The following is a 9,770-nucleotide window of genomic DNA, read 5'->3' on the forward strand; positions in this document are numbered from 1 at the left end:
TGCAAAAGAATGAAACTGGACCGTATCATATTCCACACACAAAAATAAACTCAAAATGGATTAAAGACCTACATTTGAGACCTGAAATCATAAAAATCCTAGAAGAGAGCACAGGCAGTAATTTATCTGACTTTGGCCATAGCAACATTTTTCTAGATATATCTCCTGCGGCAAAGGAAATAAAAGCAAAAATAAACTGTTGGGACTACATCAAACTAAATAGCTTCTGCACAGCAAAGGAAACAATCAACAAAACTAAAAGGCAAACTATTGAATGGGAGATGATATATGATATCTGCAAATGACATCTGATAAAGGGTTTGTATCTAAAATATATAAAGAACTTATAAAACTCAACAACCGAAAACCAAATAATCCAATTTAAAATGGGCAGAAGATATGAACAGACATAAATATGGCCAAAGACTCATGTAAAGATACTCAACATGACTCATCATCATCAGGAAATTACAAATCAAAACTACAAAGAGATACCACCTCACACACCTCATTTAGCCAGAATGGCTAAAATTAATAATACAAGAGACAATAGGTGTTGGCGAGGATGTGGAGAAAGGGGGATCCTTTTATATCATTGATGGGAATGCAATCTGCTGCAGCCACTCTGGAAAACAGTATGAAGTTTCCTCAAAAAGTTATAAATATAACTACCCTATAATCCAGTAATCACACTACTGCATATTTACCCCCAAAATACAAAAAAAAAACAACGATTTCATGGGGATACACAGACCCTTATGCTTGCCGCAGCACTTTTTAACATGTCCAAATTATGGAAGCAACCCCAGTGTCCATCAATAGATGAATGGATAAAGATGTGGTATATATATACAATGGAATATTACTCAGCCATATAAAAGAATGAAATCTTGCCATTTGCAACAACATGGATGGAGCTAGAGAGTATTATGGTAAAAAAAAAAATAAGTCAGTAAGAGAAAGAAAAGTGCCATATGATTTCACTCGTATGTGGAATTTAAGTAACAAAGGAGCAGACAACAGCAGAAAAAGAGAGAAAGAAACCAAGAAATACACTTTTAAGTATAGAGAACAAGCTGAAGGTTACCAGAGGGGAGGTGGGTGGGAGAATGGGTTAAATAGCCACAGAGAATTAAAGAATACACTTAATGTGATGAGCACTGAGTAATATATAGAATATACATATTACAATATATTGTACCCCTGAAACTAATACAACACTGAATGTTAACTATACTGGAATTAAAATTAACTTAATTTTAAAAATGTATAATCTGAGAAAAAGTTGAGCGTTTATTTTTTTAAGTTAATGTTTTTTTGGGAGAGGGATAGAACACAAGTGGGGGAGGGGCAGAGAGAGGGAGACACAGAATCCGAAGTAGGCTCCAGGCTCTGAGTTATCAGCACAGAGCCCATGAACTGCGAGACCATGACCTGAGTCAAGGTCAGGCACTTAATCAACTGAGCCACCCAGGGGGCCCAAAAGTTAGGCACTGTGGGAAGGATATGAATACAGCTGGCACTTGGGTGTGATTGGAAACAGGGACGAGAATGCCATAGAATTTCTCACTGTATCTCTTGCCTCTGCTTACTGTTAAATGCATGTTTCTTTGTCTCTTATTTCTCTTAGGACTGCTTCTTCTGTTCCCCAGACCATAGACTGCCTCATCTGATAGGGTGCCATGAGTTATGAAGGTTTACCTAGCACAGCTTTTTCCCCTCTGGAGAGATTATGCCATCACTTTGTCTTGAGTCCACAAGTTCTAGGGATGGAACTCATTTTCCAGCTTGGCCACAGGCTGAAATCAACTTGTAACATGGTTCCTTCACAGGCACTACGTAGAATGCTCGAAAGGACATAGTGACAAGTGAAAGACATCCCTAGTCCCACAGATGTCCACTGCAATATCCCAGCACAGGACTGTGAATATTATTCCTACCACTTAATATCTATGAGAATAAAAGTTTGCTCAAGCACTCTGATTCTGAACTTCCACATATGTAAAATATGGACAACATTGTTCCTATTTTCCATCCAAGTTTTCTGTGAGAAACAATGGGATAAAGATTCTAATAACACTTTGTAAACTAAAAGGCAAGACAAATGATGATATAACACCCCAATATCACAAGTGATTTCTCTTCCTCTGTATATTTATGGACCAAATAAATAATACCACATTGTATACCATTGGATTATCTCTTGCCAAATACTCCTTTCACATGTAAAATGTCTTATTTGTTTTGCTAGTCACATAGTACATGCTATGAGGGTAAGAGTTATAAGCCAAGGAGGGATTGCAAACTGGTAACCCACAGACTTGCTTTGTCTTAAATGTCCCTGATCATTACACTTTTTCCAGAATACACAATCAAGCCACCCCTTTTAACTTAACTTGTCTCTTCAAACTTGTCTGGCCACTGCAGTCATTTGAATCTGTGACCCCCAAACAAGAAAGAGCAAGGAATATGGAGAAGAAAAACTGTGAGTTTAAATGCTGATGGCAATAATTATTTAAATGTTCTCTGGTTATGGATTTTTTTTTCCTCCTTCATAGTATGTATATTTGGCTTTCCATCAAAATGTTAACAAACATTGTGGCTGGGAAATACAATCTTCTTCCTATTGAAATAGTAGAATCTTTTTTTCCCAAAGTTCTACTATTTTTATAAGAGCAAAAATTAAGTTATTGTTTAGGAAATGAATGAGTAAACTTGGCCAGGCAGCTAACGGTGTATCACTTGGCTTACAGTCATCTTTGTATTGATTTCCCTGGTGCTCATCCCACCTTGCCTGAGGCTATTTGAAAAGCTGCAGCTAAAACCCATCCTCTGTTTTGACCATTTTCTGCCCAGTCATTTTATGCTTCAGCAAAATTCTTACTGCCTTCCTCAATGGACCTCTGGGAATAGAAAAACAACTTCAATAAAAGCACAGAGAATCAAATGATGAGACCAAGTCATTAACAAAACTCTAAGCTGTCCTAAATTCCTAGAACATATTACATTAGCATAGCTCCTCTATATTTTAACATATCCTGGTGCATATTACTTACCAAATAAGTGTTTACATTTATCAAATGATTTTTCTGTGTCAATTTAAATAGTCATTTTTTTATCTATTAATATGGTGAATTTTCTTATATATTTTTTATGTTGATTGAGACTTCAGTGCATTCCTGGGATGAACTTGATCTGAATAATGAATTATTTTATAATAATCAAATGTTTCTTTAGTTAATATTAGCTAATAGCTAATTTAGAATACGGAAACATGCATCCACAAGTGAAACTGGCTTATAATATTTTTATTGCCTTTATCTGACACCGGGATCAAGATTGCACTAATCTCATTAAATTAGCTGAAGTGCTTCTTTTCTGGAAAAAACAATGTAAGATTAATGTTTCCTTAAAAATTTAGTAAAAATTCTATGTGAAAGAGACCAAGGGCTACAAAGTTTTGGTGGCAGGGAGGTCTTTTACAACCATTAAATGTCTCTACTGTTTACTAGCCTATTCAATTTTTCCAATTTGGGCAGTTGCATTTTTCCAAATAGTTTATGCTAAGATCTTGTAAATTACCAACTCTATTCTAATGTGGTTACTCATAATATTTTTACTTAAAATCTGTTACCTCTGTAGCTATTTTTCTTTTTCATTGCAAGTTTCTGTTTTCACTGTTTTTTTCTTTTTCTTGCTTGATCTTGCTAGACAGCTTCAGTCTTGTTGCTATTTTTATTATTTTTCTTAATTTAGAGAGAGAGACAGAGAGAGAGAGAGAGAGAGAGAATCTTAAGCAGGTTCCATGCTCAGTGCAATGCAGGACTCTATCCCATGACCCTGGGATCACGACCTGAATTGAAATCAAGAGTTGGAGACTTAACAAACTAAGCTACCCAGGCGCCCCATATTTTTATTATTTTTATTTCTTCATTTTACTAATTTCTTTTTTAATGTTGTAAATTCTTCCTTGTTTCTTTCAGGTGGCTTCTTTATTCACTCTGCTACATTTTCAACTTCGTCAACTGAATGTTTAGTTTATTCATTTTCAAACCTTGCATGTTCTGGTAAGTTTACTTGAAACTATACATTTCCATCAAAGGAGTCTGTTAGCTGTGTCTTACAAACAGTCATTTGTGAGGTTTTACTGTGATAAATTACTGTTGTTTGAGTCCTAAAACTTCATAATTCCTTTCATGATTCCCCCTTTTTAATATATACAAAGACATTTTATTATTGTTTTGCTGTATAACAGTGAATATACTCAACTGCATTTTCTCAAATGGCAAATAAGACACAGATAACATCTCTTTGATTCCTGAAAACCTCAGAATCATCTGTCTTTTGGAGGATCCAGTTTCCTATGACGTCTATGAGGATACCAATGGTGCTTAGTAGTCAAGAACATTTTGCTAAGTTGTTCTATCACAGGTTTTTGCTCAGAGTGTTCATTTTATTTTTCTAATCTGGTTTTTAGCACTTGGTCATGTTTCTTCATTACTACACACAGGATCTGGCTGTGGGATGGGTTTTGTATGTTCATACAGAACGTCCACAGAAGGGTGGTAACATACTGTTGTCCTGCCATTAGATGGCAAAGCAAAGTCTACTTGCAATTATTGTCATCTGGAAGAGGAGAATACGTAGATTTATGACAAACATAATCTAAAGATCTATTTTGAATTGGAAATAAATGTTTCCAGATAGTTCTGTTTGATACTGTCTGCTTTACTGCTGCTAACACCATGGTGACTCAAGATGCTTATCAGGTGATGTGAAAGAAGATGATCTGAAGAGAAACTGCTTTTAAAATCTGCTTCCAGGAACACCTGTTTTCATCCCTGACAGCCGCTCACTGCTAGCCCACCATTTTACCTCAATCCTCATGATCCCCTTTTAATCCAGGGATTATTTATTAATATAAAACCTTACATTTAGGATTATATAAACTAGCTTCTTTTCTTGTTTAAAATTTCTAGTGTTGATTATCGTCAGAGAATACAGCATACATGATATCGATTCTTTGAAATTTAAGACTGCCTTTATGGTGTTGTAAATTTCCATGTGGGGAATATACAAGCACATACAAACTCACATATACATGCATATATGTATATATACACATATGTGTATTCACATATATAAAATAGTTCAAGCTTCCTTATTACATTACTTAGTTCTTTTATGTTTCAATTAGTGTTTGTCTGATTTATTTATCAATTTCTGATGAAAGCATGTTAAAATCTCTTGCAACATATATTGACACATCTATTTCTCTCTACCATTATGCTATTGCAGCTTTATATAGTTTGATGCTATACTGTTAAAGCATATGTATTCATGTTGGTTATATCTCCTTGCTCTATTATTTTACCAGTATATGTCACCATCATCTTTTTTCCCATATATTTTTTGCTCTGACGTATCTGGAGGCAGATATTAAGATGGCCACTCTCTTTTGGTTCGTAGGGGCCAATATGAGTTTGTATCCTTTTATTTTCAAATTTCCGATGTCTTTTTTCCTGATTTGAATCTAAATAGTGCACTGTTGATTGTGTTTTATTTTTTTAAATATCACCTAAACTTCTATCTTTTAACTGATGAGATGACCAATTCACACTTATTAAAACTATTATTGGGACGCCTGGGTGGCTCAGTCGGTTAAGTGTCTGACTTCGGCTCAGGTCATGATATTGCAGTTCATGGGCTCAGCCCCGCATCGGGCTCTGTGCTGACAGCTAGCTCAGAGCCTGGAGCCTGTTTCAGATTCTGTGTCTCCCTCTCTCTCTGACCCTCCCCTGTTCATGCTGTCTCTCTCTCTCAGAAATAAAAAAAATTTTTTTAAAGATTTAAAAAAATTTAAAACTATTGTTATGTTAGGGCTACTTTTTCATACTTTCCAGTGATTGTACTTTCCCCGTTTATCTTTTTTCCCTTTCCTTCCATATATATATATATATATATATATGTATACACACACACACACACACACAGCACTGATGCTGAGAATTCTAATGTCAGTCAAGTTACTATTCTCAAAGACATAAAGGATAAAAATATATGTTATACATACATTTATATGTATATATATACACACATATACATATATATATTCTTCCTCTGTGGCCTTTTAGAATTTTCTCTTTATTAATACAGTTAATTTTAAAGCTTATTTATTTATTTTGAGAGAGAAGAGAGTGAGTGAGACAGAAAGAGAGCAAGCACATGCACACAAGCACAGGAGGGGCAGAGAGAAGGAGAGACAGAATCCCAAGCAGATTCCTTGCCATCAACACAGAGCCTGATGCTGAGCTCCAGCTCCAACTCACAAGCTGTGAGATCAAGACCTGAGCCAAGATCAAGAGTCAGATGCTTAACTGACTGTACCACCCAGGTTCCCCAATACACTTAACTTTTGATACGATGTCTAAGCATAGGTTTTTCAATACCTATTCTGTAAGGCAATCTTTAGTCCTTTTTAATCTGAAATTTTGTATCTTTCTTTAATTTTGAGATATTTATCATAATTATTTTGCCCTCTCTGTTCCTTCTGTTTCTTCTGGGATATCCTGTTATCGAAATTTTGGGACTTCTATTCTCTATATCCTTTTCTTTCATTACTTACTGCTCCTTCTAAAAGATTTCCTGACTCCAGTTTTCCTGCTCACAAACTCAGGTCTGTGGCTCTTGTTACCCTGCTATTTATTCCCTCTAATTAGTTCTTTATGTCAACTCTTTTCTATATCCAATATCCTCAACTTGTTTCTTTTTGATTTTGTTGTTGTTCATTTATTAACATACTCCTGTGATAGGCTGAGTATGAGCTCTCCTAAAGATGTCCATATTCCATCCCATGGAATCTGTGAATATGTTACCTTACATGGTATATTAATATCCTAAGGATGCCATTAACAAAGTACCACAACCTGGGTAGCTTAAAACAACAGATATGTATTTTCTCACAGTTCTGGAGGCTGGATATATAAAATCAAGGTGTTGGCAGGGCCATGCTTCCTCTGAAGGGTCTAGGAGAGAATCTGTCCTATGCCTTTCTCTTAGTTTCTGGTGTTACCTATAACCCTTGGAATTCCTTGACTTCAAGACACATCACTCTACTATACCACTGTAATCAGTTGCATTCCCCTTGTGTATCTGTGTCTGTGTTAAAATTTCCCTCTTCTTATAAGGACACCAGTCACTGGACTAGGGCTGACTCTAATCCAGTATGACTTCATTTTAACTCGATAATATCTGAAAAGATCCTGCTTCATATAAAGTCACATACTTACTGGGGGTTAGGATCAGAACATATCTTATTTGAGGATCCTATTCAACCCAGTACACATGGCAAAAAGAATTTTGTAGTTGTGGTTAACTTAAACATTTTGACATGGGGATATTATACTATCTTGGATTATCCAGGTGGGCCCGTGTAATCACAGAATTCTTATGAGAGGGAAGTAGGAGGTTAGAAAAGAGAGATGCTGTACTGCTGACTTTGAAAATTGAGCAAAGAAGAAACCATGTGGCATGTAAGTGGCCTCCAGAAACTGGAAAAGAAAAACAATAGCTTTTTCCCTGGAGCCCCCAGAAGGAACCACCTTGATTTTTAACCCATTCAGACTCACTTTGACTCTGACTTCTAGTATTTTAAGAAAATACATACATGTTGTTTTTATTACCAACTTTGCTATAATGTTAATTGTAATTAAGTTGCTGTTACAGCAGCAATGAGAAACAAATACAACCCCCTTATCTCTTTAAAGATCTTTAGTGTGCTTCTTTTAAATTCTGGACTTATTTGTCCCATACTTCTAACTTGTGTGGTATATAATATTTCATTATCTGTTTTTCATGAACTCTCTGGGAACCTGGTTGTTTTTTTTCCTGTGAGCTTGTATACCCCTTGGGCTATCAGTGAGTCTGTCTGCTAATATGTACTGGAGAATAGGAGTCTAGTCCCCAGTTTGCATCCCTCTAGGTGACTTTACTTTTTTATTATTTTTCTAAGTTTATTTATTTATTTGAGAGTGATAGAGAGTGGGAGCAAGGGAGGAATAGAGAGACAGGGAGAAAGAGAATCCCAAGCAGGTTCCATGCTATCAGCCCAGAGCCCATCGTGAGGCCACAACTCAGTAACCCCAAGATCATGACAAGAGTTGGATGCTTAACCAGCAGAGCTACCCAAGTGCCCCTAGGTAACTTAAAAAAAAAAAAAAAGAGCAGGGAAGTTAACCCGTGGGTATAACCTGGATACTACCGACTCACTGTAGACTACTCCACAAGGAAATTCCTCTGTTTAGGGACTGGCCTTCAAACTCTTAAAATGAAGTGATACTGGGAGAGGAAGTCATATTGTGGTCCACTAGTTCTGAGGTTGAAAGGGAAGATGTAGGGGAATAAAACCATAAAAGTGTGTTCCTTCTACACCTGCTTGAATCATCTCTTTGTCGCAGCAGTACCTGTTAGGAACTGATAAGGAACACTGCCTGATAGCCTCTCCAGGGACCCTGGGCTGTTACTGCAGATTTTTGGTGGTTGTTGGGCAGGTAATAAATACCCAGAGGCCATGTGAGTAAGAGGCAAAAGCAGAACTGAAGTGCTGTCCTCAATCCATCTTCCTATTGCTGTCTGGTCGCCCTTAGCCTAAGCCTTTGGTACCCATATTGGCTTTTCTTAAATTTTTTTTCTGACAATTCCTTACATACAAGCTTCTTTCTTACTTTTGTAGATTCTTCAAAAGTGGACATTGAAAAAGGAACCAGTAATTCATATAATTTTTCCATTTTGTTAGCTTTCTTTCCTATGTCCTAAAAAATGGGACTGAAAAATAATGCCTATTATCCCACTGTAAATGGGAGGGGTGGTTAAATGGGGTATGAAACAATGTTGGAAGAATCAGGGTTGTGTGTGGCTATGAAAAGCTCTTCACTCAGAAATCAGCATGATGGGGCGCCTGGTTGGCTCAGTCAGTTAAGCGTCTGACTTCGGCTCAGGTCATGATCTTGTGGTTCATGGGTTCGAGCCCCGTGTCTAGCCTTGCATCGGACTCTGTGCTGACAGCTAGCTCAGAGCCTGGGTCTGTTTCAGATTCTGTATCACCCTCTCTCTCTGACCCTCCCCTGCTCACGCTGTCTCTCTCTCTGTCTCTCAGAAATAAATAAAACATTAAAAAAAAAAAGAAATCAACATGATGACCCAGGTAATTTAGAATGCACAAATGGGTAGATGTCCTCATCTGGAACCAGTTTCATTTGAAATAAGTTTTCTGTGTGATAAAGAATTTTGTTTTCATGAGGCTAATGATCTTCAGGTTATCACTTCAGCTTAGGCTGTTGGTTCTCTTATATTACGTCTTTGTAAGGAGATACCTAGTGAACCAATTTCTTCCAGAGGTAGAGAGCGAGAATCCAGCCCACTCAGCTCCTACACTTGCACATGTTACTTAAAAATGCCTTTTCCTTTTCACTCTCGTTTGTGCTCTGTGAGTACCACTATATCCAAATCACATTTAGGGATTCAACCTACCCATTAGAAAAAGTAAAAATGAAAAAAAATTCTTCATAAAAGAATAGTTTGGAACAGAAAAGCAATTTGAATTGATATCTACCAAGCTTTTCTTCAGACAATTTACCCTAGAGAATGATTTTTCTACAATTAAAGAGTAATTGTTAGAAACAATTTTTTCTTTAAATAAATTATATATAGTTTGGTAGAGTATTTATTACTCCATTGCTAAAAAATTAAGAGGGATAATTATAAATACATTC

At 36.4% G+C, this 9,770-nt stretch overlaps 1 pseudogene; it reads right to left on the reverse strand.

The window, feature by feature from the left end:
- Positions 1-4,333: 4,333 nt before the first annotated feature.
- Positions 4,334-4,747, reverse strand: LOC144227271 (large ribosomal subunit protein mL42 pseudogene; annotated as a pseudogene).
- Positions 4,748-9,770: the final 5,023 nt, after the last annotated feature.

Source organism: Crocuta crocuta, unplaced genomic scaffold, assembly GCF_008692635.1.
Source record: "Crocuta crocuta isolate KB4526 unplaced genomic scaffold, BGI_CrCroc_1.0 scaffold223, whole genome shotgun sequence".
Taxonomy (NCBI): Eukaryota; Metazoa; Chordata; class Mammalia; order Carnivora; family Hyaenidae; genus Crocuta; species Crocuta crocuta.